Consider the following 16,657-nt stretch of genomic DNA (forward strand, 5'->3'; position numbering starts at 1 on the left):
CCTGCCCCGCTGATGTTCGCTTCCACTTTGGCTCTGAAATATCCCAGCAGCGATCCACCAAAATTAAAGGTTTAGAAAAACCTTTTTGTTACTGATCTCTAAAATTTATCCAAGGAAAAGAAGCCAGTGCGCAGAGTCAACGGCGAGAGGGAGTTGCTGGAAGTTGTGAGGGACTGGTGCCTTCACAGGAGGTGCTGCTTTTTGCCCTCCCAAAAGTCTGCATCCTATACTAGCTAACTCATTAAATCAGAGGAAAATGGATAAAATGTCAGCTGGAACATACAGGAAGGTAGCCTCTTACTAACATGCAGAAATCACTGCTGTTTCCATCACTGAAATCTTAATTCAGGGGATAACTGCAAATTACATGGACGGGAAGCTGAGGTTAGGGGAAGGAGCATTTCTCATGGTAAAGCTCAAGGACTTGGCAACCGAACTTCAGCTTGGCAGATAGGATGGCAACATTATTTCATCCACATGTCGCTAGACAGCACCACTGTAGCATTTTCATTATTTTATCCTGATTCTTCTGTGGTTCTGGCACAAGAGAGAAATATCTATCAAAATATTACTACCTTTTCACTACCCTGTTCATTTCACCCATTTGCTGCATTTTGCCTTAATGTGGACACAAACATACCAAGGCAAAAGCTGTATCTTTCTAGCTATTCCTTGTAGTACCCGGCAGCACGGGCATCCTAGTCCTACCTGTGTTCTAGATAATTACCAAGCTTGCATTTTGGTATGCTTGTCTTTCTGCTGGGTTGTTATTATTTGCTTTGCTGGTCACCTTCTCTTGCAGTGTTCAAGAAATCCTTCTTGTCCTCCCACACACGAGTTGGCTACAGTTTGACTGTCAGTCTTCCTCCAGATTGTGAGGGAAGTTTTGTGTAAGCGGATGCTATTCCCAAAGGACAGGCAGAGGGGACTGTTATGCAGCAAAGAGGAGGAAAGCGAGGTTACTTTCCAGTGACTGTGGTTCCTGGATATTTTTTTTTTGCAGACATATACATTTACAGGGGTTTGCACAACAAATACTTGAGCCAGACTTGTTTTTACAGAAGCAATACCCAGAGGGGGCACACATGCTCTACCTTCCCTTCCACCACGTACATAATCACAATATAGCAGTGTACTGTGGTAAGGCTCAACAACAGAAGTACCAAAAAAAGAGACTTGGAGAAGGAGGAAGGAAGGAAAATGGGTAGCAAATATGCATATGGATATTATAGCTTAGAGAACTGCAGTTACTATTAATAATTTTTCTTCTCTTTTGAGAGCCAGTCCATAAATGCTGGGTCATTCCAGTACTTTTTTCCATCATACACTTGCTGGGGATGTGGAGCTGAGTCTCAGGGTCTTCTTAAGAAAAGAAAGACCATTCTATTAAATGTATTATTGTTCCATGGTACCTTGGCAATCACAGAGATGGGGTTGAAAGAGTGGTGCTCCAGGCATGAAGCTTCTTGCAGACACCTGAGATGATAGTAACTGATAGTAACTGAACTGTAGTGCAGTACAGCCCACTCACCCCAAGGAACCAGCCAGGACGACTCATAGGTCATAACGCAGCAGTAAAAATATGGTTATCTTGGTATTTAGTGTCCAAAGATGGCTCAACCACAGAGGTGTGGGGCTTGGGAAAGAAAGCAGATGTTCATTTCTTAATTTGGATGGAATTCTTACACAACTGTTGGAGGAATTTTTGGGATGAACCCAAAGAGCTGTCCTAATCGGGAACAAGGCTGTATAGCTGACAGAAGTCTCTCTGAATCTCTGCTAGGTGGAAGAAATGGCTGTGAAGAAAGATATGTGCCACAGGAGACAAGGACTCGAATGGCTGTCTCAGGAAGGGTGCAAGGACCAAGTTCAGATCCTGTGGAAATAAAAGGTCTCTGACCAGAAGAATTGTCATCAAACATTCTCATGCCAAAGTCTGTTCCGGACTGGCCTTGGGCCTTTTCTAAAACCAAGCTTCTAAAACTTGAAGGCTTCATTTTTTTTTTTTTCCTCATCAGAGATCAATCAGATACAGCAGTACTTCTCCTCCAGAGTTGGTTTGTGCCTGGAATCTCTCTTAGACCCATTTCTTATGCTCTGATGAGCAGAGCTGAGTTTCTTTTTCTCCTGAGAGACCTCAGCAAAGTAAGGCAAGACTTGATAGTAGTGCTTTTCACCGCTTCAGTTCAGTCACCAATTCTGGTGTCAGAAACTTCTGCCTGTCTGAAGTGAAAAGCACTAAAATATTCCCCCTAATTCTGGATCCACATTTGACCCATCCCTACCTAGTGCTTTTCACCTGAGGATGCAAGTGCCGAATAGTTCGCATCAACAGGAAGAGTGTGCCTGTATCTTGTTCAAAGTGTCGTCATAAACATTCAGAAAGGTTCAGTTGGATTAAGTTACCTAGCTAAGCAGAGCAAACATTTGTTCTGGCTTGGATTTACCAGGTCAAGAAAAGCAGGGTCAGTGGGAAAAGTCAATGGCTCCTCCAAAGGTATGGTCCAACTTCTTTTTCAGGGGATGTGTCAAGGTGCCCAGAGAGCTACAGCATTCTTCTTCACACTAAGTGGAAGAGACAAGAGATCTGTTTGGTGAAGGAGTGATGTTGAAGCAGCTGGTGCCAGTGGGCTCTCCAATAACTATTTGAAAACTTGAAGAGCTCCAGTGGCCAAGGCTCTGCAGGGACCTTGATATACCTTGAATCATGAAACTGACAGAGCACTGTAAACATTTCTAATACAACAGCTGGAAGGTACTACAAGGCCATGAAAAGGTTCATATGGCAAATCATACAGGCTGTAAGCAAGAAAACAAAGGGCATTTTATGTGTTTTGAGAGAAGTTATGCTGTAGGCTTATGGCTGTGGTTCAGCTGACCTCTTCAGATGAGAAGAGGGGAAAGGGATTGATACACTAGCATGGCATCTCACTCAAAAAAAAAGATTCTATTTCTCAAATGAGCTGCAAAATATTACTGTTGCAGTCCCAGAGATGCTGAACAGCTAAAAGCAAAGTCACAACATCAAGAAATCCTCTAACTTAGGAAAGGAAGAAAGGAGTACTTAAGAGTGGCTTTGAAACACCAAGGGCAGCCATAAAAGTCCTCAAGGTTACCTTTTGATTCTCTATTTGCATTTCCCGTGTGTTTCTGTGGAATACAGAGCGTGAATAGTGGGAGGAAACCAAAGGAAGGTCAGATCTCAGTAGGGCAGCATCTTGTCAGGGGAGACTGCATACCCTGTTTGCGCACAGCAGCATAGCCTGGAAGGAAGAACTCTTGAACTGGTAGCTAGGCATAAAGTTCAGTTTTCAGGTGGTTGAAACAAGGCTGCTTTGGTTTTCTTTCATCCATGATCTCCTTAAGGAGTTCTCTGGGAGAGCACCAACCTCCTCACTTTAAAACATCCTTGCGCTAAGGCTTGTTCTCCCAGATCTTACGTATTGCTTTTGGCACTCTTTGCTTAACTTTATGGAATAAACTAGGTCTGTCACTTATCTTTTAGCTATGTCTAGTAGTAAGTGTGATCTCAGTGTGAACCAGATGCACATTAAAGGCATTAAAACCTTATTGTGATACAGTGAATGTATTATCAGGGCAGAGAGGTGTACTTACAGAGCATCTGCTTCCCCAAAATGTGTGCTGAGAGTTTGGGAGTGAGAATCCCATCATCCCTGCAATGAGTGCTGTCAGATAGTGCTGGAACCAACGTAAAGGAAGGGAAAGTCAGTGCCCTCTCAGCAAGCTGGAGAAAAATGGCCAGATGTGGAGAATCATAGAAGAGTTTGGGTTGGAAGGGACCTCTAAAGGTCATCTAGTCCAACCCCCCTGCCATGGGCAGGGACATCTTCAACTAGATCAGGTTGCTCAGAGCCCCGTCCAACCTGACCTTGAATGTTTCCAGGGATGGGGCAGCCACCACCTCTCTCGGCAACCTGTGCCAGTGCTTCACCACCCTCAGCGTAAAAAATTTCTTCCTTATATCTAGTCTAAATCTACCCCCCTCTAGTTTAAAGCCATTCCCCCCCTTGTCCTGTCGCAATGGGCCCTGCTAAAAAGTTTGCCGCCATCTTTTTTATAAGCCCCCTTTAAGCACTGATAGGCTGCAAGAAGGTCTCCCCGAAGCCTTCTCCTCTCCAGGCTGAACAACCCCAACTCTCTCAGCCTTTCTTCATAGGAGAGGTGTTCCATCCCCCTGATCATTTTCGTGGCCCTCCTCTGGACCCGCTCCAACAGGCCCGTGTCTTTCTTGTGCTGAGGGCTCCAGAGCTGGACACAGTCCTCCAGGTGGGGTCTCAGCAGAGCAGAGTAGAGGGGCAGAATCCCCTCCCTCGACCTGCTGGCCACGCTTCTTTTGATGCAGCCCAGGATACGATTGGCCTTCTGGGCTGCGAGCACACATTGCTGGCTCATGTCCAGCTTATCATCCAGCAGTACCCCCAAGTCCTTCTCGGCAGGGCTGCTCTCAATCCCTTCATCCCCCAGCCTGTATTGATACCGGGGGTTGCCCTGACCCAGGTGCAGGACCCTGCACTTGGCCTTGTTAAACCTCATGAGGTTCAGAATAGTCATGATTGACACATACAGCCAACAGAGAAAAATAAATGCATTGGTCTTCCAGGATCCAGTAGAGACCTGAGAGGAAAAGAGGCATGCGGGAGAGGAAGAACCAAGATGCACATGAAGGTAGGACACAGTTGAGGACCTAGCAAGCCGTTTTTGGCCAACTTACACAGAGAAAATGAAGGAAGTTGAAAAGAAGCATAGGACGATACAACATGCTAAGGATTTACTAGTAAAGTCAGTAAACATATGGGTATGGGAAAAAAAACAACTGGCAGTGCTCCATGTGCTGGGACTCAGCCAAGTTATGCGAGTTCTGCCCCTTAACGCTTGTTCTCACAGCAGGTGGGAAGTGGGGTCTGTGTGCATTCCCCAGACGTTGCTACGGCCTCCAGCGCCAGGCTTTGCCAACCAGAGGTCCACAGTGTCAGCATACACTTGGGTGAGCACCGGGAGAAGTGGCACATGCGCATGTGGCAGGGCTACATCACACCTCTGAGGGCAGATGGACACGTCAAAACACCTGAAGACTCTCACCCCTCCAGCACCGTGGGGGCGATGGGAGACATTAGGGCCAGTATTTGTCTCGATGGCAAATCTTTATTTCCTCCATGTCTATGTATATTGTTCAATACTGGTTGCTTCAAGTATTCATTATTCCAGGAAGAGACTCCAACTTCTTACACAAGCCACCGGGCTTATAAAGCAGAGGGTCTGATAAGCTCTAGGGAGGTAGCCAGGCAGTATGGTTGTGCTGGGTATGGCAGCCTCCCAGCATGCAAGGGTATGAGCACAGGTTCTTGGACATCATTTACCTTGTAGTCTTACGTCTTCATAGCAAAGCTTAGAGATAGCCAGCCCACACGCCTACTCTGGAACAACATTTTCCTTGAAACATTCATTAGGCAAAATGAAAGCCACTGCAGAAATGTTCATTAAAATATAAGGCTCCATTGACATGGAAAAATTTAGCTGATACTGCTATACACCTAGAAATATGCCTGTTTAAGCCACTATGCAGATTTAAAAAAAAAATATTATTTCTGAGTGGTTTAAATGCTACTGTTACTTTCTAAGTAGTGAAACTGAGGCATACAATGATCTTTTTTATGTTACACAGATGCTTCTGCTACTGATTCCATCAGTAGACCTACATCAAGCACTTCTGACAGTGCTTTTGCCTCCGGACAAAACCTGAGGCTCCTCTAGATGAGCCCTAGTATGTAGCAGTGGTGGTTTAGACATTGCTGCCCATTTCTGCCGTGTAGAGGAGAAAACACAGCAGTGGGCAAAACTGTCCTAAACCTTCATTAGCCCAGTGAACGTGTGCCATAGCCCTCAGTCTCTACGTTTTAAGATTGTCCAGAAAACCTTAAAAAGTGTGAACTGAATGTAGCAAAAGCATAGATGAGTTTACAGAGAACCCAGAGGAACGGTGTTAACAATTATAGCTGATCTTTCCTATTTTTCTCAGTGAAGAGTTAACTCAGATGCCCAGAAATAATGTTTTTAAATTGTTCCGGTATCACTGGTTGGGAAAGGAGACAGATCGTCCCAGTTTGCTACATGTGAAGCTTGCTGGTTTTTTTCCAGATACTGGGGAGGCAGTACAAGGGGGCCTACATCTCTTACCAAATTTTGACAACTGTAGAGTTCCCTATGAGCTGCTTTTCAAACTCTGCTCCCAGACAGCCGAGCTTGCAGAGCCCAAAGGCACATGACAAAGCCACGATCCTGGTCTGGACAGCCACCCAGTCTGGTGTGAGCGGTGTCTCACTCCCACGACTCACATACAGGTCATACTTGAAAAGGTTGTTACCACCTTTTGCCTCCTGGACTAACCAGACCAACCTGTTTCTTAGTAATCTGGTACATTATGAAGAAAGGACTTGACTCCAAATCCACTAAAACATACAAGACGGAAAACATTGTAAATGAGTTTAAAAATTTAAAAAGTAAAAAAATTGCTAAAATAAAAATATTTTTCAAAGCCTGATTTTTATGCTCATGCCAAAGTTAATCAGTTCCCTCTATTTACTTCTGACTTCTCCTTGAAAAACTTATTTGTGTGCACTTGCAGCAATGTTGTATAATGAAGCAAGCTTCCAGCCTTTCGCATCTTCATACATCCAAACTGCCTGGCTACGATGCATTTGCAGATGCTTAATTTTAAGCATCACGGAGCTCCATTCCCGGGTCTTACGTGCCCATTTTTTTGCCAGGGCTCAGGGAAAAGTTTTTGGGAACAGCCTCCCAGGCTGTTTTGGGAACAGCACCAGAGCTTCCAGACGTAAAACGCCGAATGCGTGTGGTTTCTGGGAGATGGTTCTTGGGAGAACCCCAGTCCTGCTGCTGTCTGAAGTACATTGAGAAACACCTGAAGAGGAGAAGAAACAACAAACACACTCACGGCAGCCATTTCCTAGGCTAGAAAACAACGGAGTTTTTATTGAACAGAGATGGCTCATAAACACGCCCAAAGGAGTTCCACCTGCTGTTCAGCAATATTCATTGCCATCTGATAATAATCTATGGGGGCAGCTGTATAAAATAGGAATAAAATACCAAATTGCTATATTCATTAATAACTTTGCCTTCCAAATACAGAACCGTATGTTATTTAAAGTCTGAAAATAGACCACAATTGTTAGCATTTAAACCAAACCTTTATGATAACAAATATACAAAAAAGGCAGTCAATATATTAAACATTTAAATCAATAGCATACATTTATCAGAGGTAAACATTGAGCAAACAAAGCCACCAATGATGTTCAGAAATCATGTAAAAGTTTCAAGGTCAAGCTCCAAACACTGTAGCTTTCCTAAAGCCATAGTGGTATTACACTTTTATCTAGCCCCTAAATTGAAAACTATGTAGCATTAACATTTGAAAATACAACATTGGCTATCCGGCAAGAAATTGGAAGTTTCTTAAGTCCTCATTGTATTCATATTGAAGCACCTGCGGAGACAGAGGGCAGTAGGAGTTAAGCGCTTTGTTTTGCAAGGTTGGGGTTTTAGTTCTGTTATAGATGAGGGCAACAGCATCCTCATACCAAACACGAATTCCAGCACTGACAAAAGGGAAGTATTGGCCTGACAAACTGCATGAAGAATCAGCCTCGCAACTCGCGTTAAACAGAATGGGACTTGTATTCCTGCCTCTTTACTGAAAGCCTGTGCTATTTCTACTGCACAGAAAAAGTCTCCTTCAGTGGTTGGTCTAATGCCTGAGTTTGAAAGCTTGGGATACATACATACGCTCAAAAATAATGTGACAAATTTACTATCAATAAAAACATGTTTTAATGCCAACAACTAATAAAAGTTCATATTGCAATATTGCTCACAACATAAATGTACAATTTGCACAAAACATGGCTCTTCAACATGAATATTCTGCAAGCTACTATATATATATATATATATATAATATGTATAATTTCTTTTCTTAAAGAATTATATGCCAGAGTGCATGCAAAGAATTTCAAAGCAGTAACACAACAGGAGCAATCACTTGTTTACAGGTTACTGAAACCATTCAATACAGAAACACTGGGATATTAGATAACAGACAGACAGGTAGATGTATATACACACTGCTTTTTCGTGGACCTTCCCCTGTTACACCAGAAGTGTGTGTTCCTTACAAGCTCAGTTTCCTATGAAAGACTGATCCAAATAGGGCTCCGAATGTTCTCCACACTCTTTGACCATAAATCACTTCTGTTGGAGATGACGGCAACGGAGGCACTTGTCCTTTAGCCAGGAGTGGAGGCAAGCAATCTTCTCCATAGCCAACATCTGTTCCAATTCCTGCTCCTTCATTTCTAAGCAGTGGGTGGTGAGCATCTATCCATCCTATGTTTTGGCTGGTCCCAAGCAGTCTCCTGCAGCCTTTACAGATGGAAACCCAAGACTGGAGAACCTGGATCTCCTAAACAGCAGTGCACGGCACTGCCACCGTTCTAGTCAGCTATGTACAAGGAATGACGCATGTCCTCTGGTTTAAAATTTACATAGAGTATATACAAATAAAGCTATTCTATCAAGGTGCAAGTTTATTATTCTCTGGTGTGTTCCAACGAAGATTTCTTAAAAACCTTTATACAGACCCACCAGGAGAGTTTACACAAAGTTGACATTTTGTCATAGTTCATTACGTAGGCTTCGTTCTGCAAGCTCCATAACAGAAACTCCCGTTACTTTCCCTTGGAGTTCTGCCTATGCACAGGACTGGATTTGGTAGACTACAGTCATGTCTAATATAATTTCCTTGACTTCAATACATTTTTAACTGGGGTGAATTGGCACCATGTTTTTTTTTTTTCAGGGAGTCATCAATCTCTACGAAATGAAGCAGGACTTGTAACTGGACATCGGGGGGTTTGCAGTTCGTGTGCCCGGTCCAGCTTTCTCCTTGCTTTCAATGGGACTGTGGTATGTGAAGCTAGCAGAGTTTGGCCCTAAGGGTATGTTTGGAAGTCCTTGGCACTATTTTACACTAGCTGACGGCAGGCAATGCCCTCCAAGAAACTTAAAAAAAAAAGATCAAATGTAATTCACTAAACAGTAAATATCAGACTGATCCACTAAACAGATGGATATGGAATGCAACTTGTCTAAAATTAGAATGGCTGATGTTTTCTTAGGCAGGTCTAAATTCATAAAAATCTTTCCCACCCCATGCGGGCCTCATTCTGCAGCATGTAAATATATGATGCTTCTAATAAAGTCACTGGAAACGCAAAGGCTATGATCAGCGAGCAGAAGGAAAGCCTACCCTCTCCCATTTCTCTTCAGCAAAAACCTCAAAACTGTGCAACTAACTCATGTAACATAAGTACACGTTTATGATCCCTGTTGAAGTAGGGCTGCTGTGTGCAATGACAGCAGGATTTGGCCTTCAGCCTTTATGGTGTACCAACCACAACTGTGCAGATGACTGGATGGGAAATTATATCTGCTAGTGCATTAAAAAACCATACAGCCTTGCAGTAACTCCCATTAAAGATTCCCACTGACTTCATGAGAGAGAGAGAGAGAGCAGACTTTTTAACAAGTGCATGTTCTCCACCACTGGAGGTAAGTTTTTCAAAAATCTTTCTCTAATACCATTTTCCTCCATTTTGTAACTTGATTATAGTGAGGCATTCAGAGCAGAGGCTTTGCACATGTCCTCTCAAGCTAAGGGGAGTATTTTACACTAGAGACAAAGATCTGGTTAATTTTTCTCTTTGTCAGAGTAATACAATACTAAAAAAACCCAACTTGCTGGTTTCGCATGCTGCCCTGCCTTTGTACAGTGTTAATAAAATGACATCTAGCAATGACAAATTAATCATAATCTCACCGGAGATTTTAAAAGGATCAGCATCAGACAGAACGGGGCTTACGATAACCTAAGGTGCGCTCGGAGAAGATGGTTTCAGAGTTTTCCCAACGTTTATGCTAAAGACCTAATTATGTGATAGAACACATAAAGCTTTCTGATCTTGCTGACTGAATACATTACACTCAAGGGAAAACTATGTTCATTTTAAAAACAGTAATTTAAAAAAATCAAAAGACATTAAATACAAACACACATTTAAAAATAATATTCAAGTTGTGGACACAGTGGACAAAAGCTGCCGCTTCAAATTATGGCTGAGCTCCTCTATTTTTAATACATTCCCTTCTGTCTCGTTTCAGAGTGCCCTCAGTGTCTTCTGTGGAACGGTTTGCTCTGGAACACTAACAGCACCAAACAGCCAATTTTCAAAAGCATCTAACAGGCTTGAGAGACCGGCATCTTCAAATGAGCTACAGATGTCTATCTGTCTTTTTGAGGAAAAATACTTGGTTCCAGAAACATTTGTTTTTCTTAGCTATACTCTTTCTCTATTGAAAAACATCTGCCATCCTATTGTCTACACTCTGGCTCTCTGCTATTTTATTTTTATCCATCATAAATGGATAAGTAGAGGGGAAGAATGTTTCACCTGTACTGTTAATTGTAGATGACCTCAAACATGTCTGTGAAGCCACAAACCAGTATTTAAGCTACATCTGTGGGATGGAGGACAATATGTCTGTGTTTGTTGATGATTACTGTTGGGTTGTGTGATCTTTCATTTGCTTCTCAATAAAAAGTGAAGTGAAACCTTCCCATAAAACGCCAACAATAGATGGCAGCAAACAAAACTACTCTGCTAGGAAAAAAACAACAAACTCATCACAATCGTAACAAATGCAAAACAATCATAACCGTTCCTGGGTTTATATTACACAAATCAGGAGTCTGCCTAAAAGCTGCAAAAAAATCAAGATTAGCTCGATGGTTCTGCACCGTTCTAGAAACCATCTTATTTCTAGCACATCCTTTCCTCTTGTTTTCATTTTTCTCTTCTAGCTTTCATTTCAAAGACACCTCAGAGACAAGTGGGAGCGGATGTGAAGAGGGAGGAAGGAAGGAAATGGTTGTCCCACAGACAGTGCTAGCTCTTCTGTTTTTTCAGGATGCTCGTGCTGGGATTTCCCCATTCAGCTGTTGTTTTCAATGGTAAACATAAAGACACAAGCCCAGCCCTTCGGAAGCGGATGACAGGGGAAGGATCTCTTCCCTGTTTAAGGATCAAGATTGTGCTTTCTAATTACAGATACGCATTTGGCTTGGAAAGTGTGAGATGTGCAAAGACTTCAAAGGTGACATAGTATGAAAGCGAGATGGAAAACAGACCTAATCCACAGACTAGAAAAATCAATGAAAAGGCTTCCAGTAATTTTAATGGGGCAAATTTCATCATGCTTTCATGTTTGGTTTGTGAATGATGTTACAGCACAATCTTAACTTGTATTTTTCCTAGAACGGTCATATATCCTTCATTTAACATGTAAATTACTTCTTGAACCTCGTATCAAATATTTAACTAGGTACAAAGTGAAACCCATTTGGGAAAGTGGAGCAGAGGGAGGTTTAGCTACACTAATGGATATTGCATTAATGCTTAGCATCAAGGAAGGCTGACTGCCATTAACAAGAAATCTCATTACAAACACGATTTCACGCCTCATAACATATCCCATAGATCTATTTACTGTCCATCTCTCTCTCTCGAACATACAAACACACAAAGATAACTATGGACAGAAAATCCAATACATTTCATATGCTTAACACCTTTTCTTCCCAACAAAAAAACCAACACAAAACAAAAAATCACCAAGCAGCAGAAAATGCACAGCTTGGACGATATAGAACAAAGTATTTCACAATGCCACTTCTGTCCCGAGTGACTTAAGATGCTTTCCAGACTTCAACCTAATCAACAGCCTGCTCTGAGGATAACTAATGCACAAATGGTATTGCAAGCAGCTTTCAGATGAGCGGGACTGAAGGACACTGGAGTAACCCACCTGTTACTGGGGGGGTGGGGGGTGGGAGAATGTTATATTTCCTGTGGTTTTTTTCTGCTGCTCTTCATTATATTATGATTCAAAACATGCAGGATCCAGATCCCTCTGCTGTGTGGTAGTTGGCAGAGTGAACAGAGAATGCGGAAAAAGAGCGTTGACCTTATCTTGGGGCTGTAAACAGCAGAGATGCATTATCCAGCCTTCCACATAATGCTGAAGAGATCCGTAGAAGGAATGTCCTGCATTGCAGGGAGTGGGATTTACTTATTTACTGTATGCATAATGCTCAGGCACCTCTATTCCCCACTGATACAGCACGTATGGCTGTGCAGCAGCCACAACACTCAGAGAAATACGGACAGGAAGTAACATACTGGTCAAAATGTAGAGATGGGGCTTAAATAGGTCAAGTTTTTCTAGTATGAATTGGAATTTAGCCAGGAACATGAGGTCAAAAAGCTCTCAGATACTTTCCTTTAGTCCTTGTATTCTTCAATGGATAAACATGAACTCACAACTCAAGGAAGACCGCACGTTTTACCACATCCCCAAATGGCACAATTAGTCACTGGCTCAATAATCGCAAGGCAAAAATCAGTTCCCAAGCTATTGAACCGACTGTCCTAAATTTGCCTATCAGTGGTGTACCCAGGCTTCACCAGGTTAAGCAGGGTATTTGATCAAGTGAATGCTTTGATGCTGGGGAAGCAGCTTTCACTGATGAGACTCCAGGGGCTTCCTGTGCTCCTACCTTCTGCCCCAGTGAGGCACAGCCAGCGCTGGGGCGCTTCAACCATGCTGCTCAGGGAGCAAATCTCAGCCCACAGATGTGCCGTGGGCTCTTTAAAAGCCACGCAGAACAGAGAGAACCCGACTTTTGCAAGGCTCATTTGAAAGCCTCTCACGCAGTAAGCTATAGGATAGTCAATTTATCTACTGCTGGGAAGGTGAAAGGGTAAGGCTGGACTCTCTTGAACCTGTGGCTTGAACAAGTCCAGATGTTTTGAACCATGTTAATCCGTCCCTGCCAGAACATATGAGGTGTTAAGGCTTTGACCTTAATTAATTAAAATGACCTCCTAATGCCAAGGTGGCTGTCTTTTTTTTTGTGTCTGAGCATCTCCATTTTCTAATGTGGCTTATTTTAAACCATGAATGATTTCTGATTGGGTATTTCAGAGAGTTTTTTTCCCTGTCTTTGTTTGCTTTAGAAAGGCAGTAAGAAACAAGATTGCCTCTCACTGCGCTGGGCAAAGCCAAGTAATGGAAGTTTTAATGAAAACACAGCAGCAGAGATGATGGGAAATGGAAAGACCAAAGTTAACCACACACAAAGGGGTTCAGGCAAATTCGCTGTTGCAGCTGTGGCAGTGGAGATATTTGTAAGGACAAAGAAAAGCTACCAATTGCTAGAGCTCCACGGCCATATCTGAGCAGTGAGACCGAGCAAACCCTCTGTGTAAGCACTGAAGAGACCAGAGCCAAATGGGCTGGCTGGGGATGGCGAGCAAGGGGTGGGAGATGTGGCTGCTTCCTCCTCTCCTCCTGCCCTGTCTTCTGCCCTCCCCTCCCCTTTGACTGCATGGAAACTCCGAGTTGGGGAACAAATGAAGCAGGAAATAGGGAACACTACACCTCTGAAATTCAAGGCAAAGATCTGGGGTTAGACATTCAAATTCTTGTACCTAATCCTTTTCCCTTATTGAGACCTGTTTGTCAGTGTGCCATCCAACACGGACAGAAACCTGTGCCTGCTCTAAGCGTGCCTGTTCACACAGTGTCATCACCTCTGCAGGATAAAAGAAAAAAAAAAAAAGAGAGTAACACTGTAAGCCCAAAGAAGGATGAAAAATGCCTCTCCAAAGGAAAACAAACACCAAAATTGCTGTTCTGGTACATCACGTACAATCAGGTAGACAGATTTTGCCAGCTAAACAGCATAGCTTACAAACCACAAGAAATTCGTAGAATTTAACCTATCTAGCCAATGCAAGCTCTCTAGTAAGTTGCTGCTGTGTCTCCTAGGTGTTTTAGTGACAAGCAGTCCAAGCAAAGCACAAAAAGCATTGTCTACCGAGACTACACTAACCTGAGGAGAATGTGAGACACCACATCGAACCCCCTGCATGCGCCTAAGATAAATACACACTAGGCCATCCATGGCTGTTCCATGCAACAAGCCTTGAACCAAGCTGAAAGACAGACAATTTAATGGCAACAAAAAGAAATTGAATAACCCCCTCCTAACCACACTGAGCTTGCTTCCCCAGTTCTTAGCCTCACTGAAGGCAGCTGACAAATGCCCATTAGCTTCTGCGGGTTTCCAGTTTTTCCTCCTGCTTTGGGCTCCGCATTCGTAACGTTTTCAGCAGTGGTCCCATTGAACTCACAGATCATTGACTCACAGCTGAAGACTCAGCTTCGCTATTTTTTGCCCTTGGAGGCCAGTTATAAATGCTAGGTCAGGTGCAATTCTACTGAAATGTGATAATCTGGTCAGAGCAGGCAGCCTCAGTTTTCACCCACTGAAGGTAACGGGCCTTACTTCAAAATAAATAACAAGTTAAAAAATAGCAAAACATTAATTTTGTTATAAATGTATGGAAGATGTGATTGGAAGCGCTGTGAGTTAGAGATATAGCTGTGCTTATGGGCAGACATCTAAAATTAGTGATGTTCTCGTCTATGGGGTTTCAGATATTATTTGAGTGCTATTTCAAAGCTAACTTTCTGCAAGCTAGTTTATTAAATATTAGGACAAATCCTAAGCAGCTTTTTTAATGCTTATGTATTTCAACATCTCCAGGCCAGGGGATGAAAGCAACATCAAGCCTTTCATTTCTGTAAAGCACTTGCAGAGCCTCACACGAAAGACACTGTCAAACAAACTAACTTCAAGTCTTTCACTTTAGATAACTCTCGTTCATAAAAAAGAAATCATCATCCACTGACTTCAGAGGCAGCTTTAGTGAATGCAGGCTTCAGAATGTCATCTTTCAGCAATATTTTTAAGACAGAGGCAGGTCCTGAGGGACACTGAATACCTGCAACCGACTTTGACAAGTTCTGCAGGTTCTCAGCTTCTCCTAGGATTTAACCCATAGACAACAGTACCAGGAACGGCTTTTTCTCTAGGATGGCCTGAGCCTTGCCTTGAGTAGGTGGACGTGTGAACTTTAACTAAACACCTGTATTTTTCTTGAACGTAAAAAAAAAATATTTAAACAGGGTCCTGCATACTGGAGTCCCACAGACCTAGTTGCATTGCATGCTGTAACAGAACCCTCTTCTGATTTTGGACAGGTATGGGGAGGGAAGAAGAGGTGGCCTTTCTTTTTTCCCACCACACCACCTCAGAGCAGTTTTACATCAGTACAAACTGAGGATTTCCCTTTTTCTTTTAATCTTCAAAGAGCAGCACATCGTGCTACGCTCTGAAACAAAACTAGAATTTCCGAAAGCCCCCAGCACACCACACACCGCAGCCCATCCAGGGCTTGTGCAACGTTTGGTATGAAGCCAGTGGCCAATGGATAGTCAATACAAAAAAGCTCAGTGTCAAAAGCAGCATGTGGAGGATTCAGCCAGCAGCTCTCATTAGTGCCAATAGGAGCCTGGCTACTAAGCCTTCACACCTCTTTAAAGATGTTTCCTCTGTCTTTAATAGACATTTGCACAAATCTACTCCAAAGCTGAGACCAAGCAGGCAACAGTTTTAGCTGGGGGAAAAAAGTCTTAGCAGTTACAAAGCTGGCCCTTTTCCAGAACGGGGAGCATGTGGCCACCAGCTGTATTTAGAGGACAGCAGGCGTAAGGAACAGATCAGGAGAAAAATCTGAGAAACAAGTAGACAGTGCTGAAAGTTGTAGTGAAAAGAATACCAGCCTCCTCTCTGATGTCCAAAACCTTTGCCCTCCTACATTCCCCATCCTTTTCCTTTCCCAGCTCTCAAGACAATTATTGGAAAATCGCCCATTCAGGAGAACAGATACCCCCTTTCTGGGCCAGGGAAGGGATCCAGCAGGGCTCTAGAGTAAAAAAACTGGGAAGTGTGGAAACTGGCAGCACGTGAGGCAAAGTGGAAATGCGAGGAAATTCTGGAAACTAAGGGAGGACCTTGTAGAGAGACAGAAGGAAATATCTGCAGCGAGGTGGGCAGGATGCCTGTAAGTCCTCAAATATTACAGCAGTGGATTAGTAGAAAAAAGACAGATGGAAAGGAACCGAAACAGCCCTTCACTCATTACAGGCTGGAAAGTTATGATTTAAAAAAAAAAAAAAAAAAAGACAAAAAAAGAAAATCACAAGTTTTTCTAAGGATGTTGTATTTTTTTCCATTTCACCTAGATTGGAGGCAATATTTTCCCTCAAAATTTGTAAATTATTGCAACTCATCAAAGACTAAAGAAGCAGAAGGCTTTTTATTTTCTACGATGATAACACCATCTCTCTAAAAAATGCTAATAAAATGCTCTGCTGGAAAGAGCCTTATCTGATAGGGATGGTATTTGTGGGCACCCACTGAAACTCACACTGCTTTTTAGATTAAATTGACAACAGAGCCCTTCCCAGCCCCAGATTAATGGAATGAAGAATCCATGCATGAAGTCACATATAATAAAGCTTGGAGATTATGAAACGGGCTAGAAGACAGCATCAGAATTGCAACTGATCTTGATGAAGTGGGGAAATT

The sequence above is a fragment of the Aptenodytes patagonicus genome, chromosome 1, assembly GCF_965638725.1.
Source record: "Aptenodytes patagonicus chromosome 1, bAptPat1.pri.cur, whole genome shotgun sequence".
Taxonomy (NCBI): Eukaryota; Metazoa; Chordata; class Aves; order Sphenisciformes; family Spheniscidae; genus Aptenodytes; species Aptenodytes patagonicus.